The sequence below is a fragment of the Cyprinodon variegatus genome, unplaced genomic scaffold (genome assembly GCF_000732505.1).
Source record: "Cyprinodon variegatus isolate N-32 unplaced genomic scaffold, C_variegatus-1.0 Scaffold105, whole genome shotgun sequence".
NCBI lineage: Eukaryota > Metazoa > Chordata > Actinopteri > Cyprinodontiformes > Cyprinodontidae > Cyprinodon > Cyprinodon variegatus.
Genome location: NW_015150558.1, coordinates 1491188 through 1492658, shown reverse-complemented (window position 1 = coordinate 1492658; position 1471 = coordinate 1491188). Strand labels below are relative to the sequence as shown.

The 1471-nt window shown below is 50.1% G+C and overlaps 1 protein-coding gene across 1 annotated transcript in view; it reads left to right on the top strand.

Moving 5' to 3' along the window:
• Nucleotides 1-559: 559 nt before the first annotated feature.
• LOC107084637 (spindlin-Z-like) overlaps nucleotides 560-1471 on the top strand; it is a 6378-nt gene continuing 5466 nt past the window's right edge. Inside the window, exon 1 of the mRNA XM_015374559.1 lies at nucleotides 560-659. The gene's annotated coding sequence lies outside the window, so the exon portion shown is untranslated. The remainder of the gene's footprint in view (nucleotides 660-1471) is intronic.

The following is a 1471-nucleotide window of genomic DNA, read 5'->3' as shown; positions in this document are numbered from 1 at the left end:
ACTTTGGCCTTTTTGGAAACACAGGAAGGAGCAATCAGCTAAGTGGAAAAAATCTTTCATTCCTTTAGAGACAGCATGAAAAGTCAGCTGAGTACAAAACATAGAGAGGAAAACAAGAAGAAAAGGGACAAGAAGAGAGGGACACAACCTAGAACAGATAATGGATGTCTATTCTATTAACATTTCTACATCTGGAGAATGGGGCTGTTTTATGTGCTGTCTTCTCCATTCAGAGGGCCCCCTGCCTGTCTTTGCCTAGGGCCCCAAATTTCCCAAATCCGCCCCTGAGGGTACACCAAGCTCCCCTCCCGCGTTTTGATTATTTGAGAAAATAAAGAAAATTGAAAACCACAGCTTAATGGAAAATTAGCAAAAATATTTTTTTTCTGAAATATTTATTGGTCATTAAAAAGAAAAAAGCTTCAGAATAAAAAGAACGAGGAATGGACTGAACAGGTCCAAAGAAGCACCTAGAGGGGAACCATGCGGGGGTCTGGGTCAGAGGCCTCCCTCTGGCCGGTGCTTTTATTTTGAAGGGCGGGGCCAGACTTTCCCGCCCTCCCTCCATCTTGGCGCAGCGGAGCCTCATCGGAGGCAGCGGATCAATCCGGAGCTTCGGCGGCTGATCGGGATTATGCGGCAGCGCTGATCGCCGCTCGGTGAGTAGCCGCTGCTGCCGCATCGGAACCGGAACCGAGCCGTGGGTTCGGTCCACGGCTTTCCTCGGCTCCGTGCCCCCCACCCCCCTGCCTTTGTTCCCTTGCGCCTCTTTTTGCGGCTCTTTTTGCGCCTCTGCAGGGTCTGTGACTAACGGCTCTGCGGGAGGAATCTACTTTCCGCCGTTTCTCTGCGGCGCGTGGCGGCCACACGTTGGGTTGCAGCGGCGGGGTTTTTTTTTTGGAGGAACTGCGTGACCTCTGGATGATGGACCTCTTCATCATCCTCAGCAACCAAAACAAACAGCGGGTCCCGCCGGAGCTCTGAGATTTGGCCGCCTGGGGGCGCTGCAGTTAGGTCAGGGCCGGTGCCACCACCGAGGGGAACCAGGGCCCATTCATCAAGGGGCCCCCAGGAACCTGGTCCACATGTGGTTCCCAAGAATCTGACTGAAGGGCAGAACAAATCAGAACCTTCTGGAGAATATTTCAGCATAGATATTTCCACCTAGATTAAACAATTTAAAAAATATAAATAAATAAATCGTTTCGGCTTGGAACTGGTCGCTGCCGGCGTTCTGTCAGACCAGTCGACCCATAGTCAATACGCATGCATCTATCCCACTGATCTCTAATTATTCACTGGATTGCTGATTGTCAGAAAAAAGTGAAGCCACCGTCCGCCATCTTGGTACTCCCCACTCCCACAGGGACCTCCCTGTTTAGCATTTAGCTGCTAAAACCAGCAGTTTTCTGTCTACTGACGCTATGAAACAGCCAGTCTGTGTCAAAGAGATGAATTTATCTTTATTTTA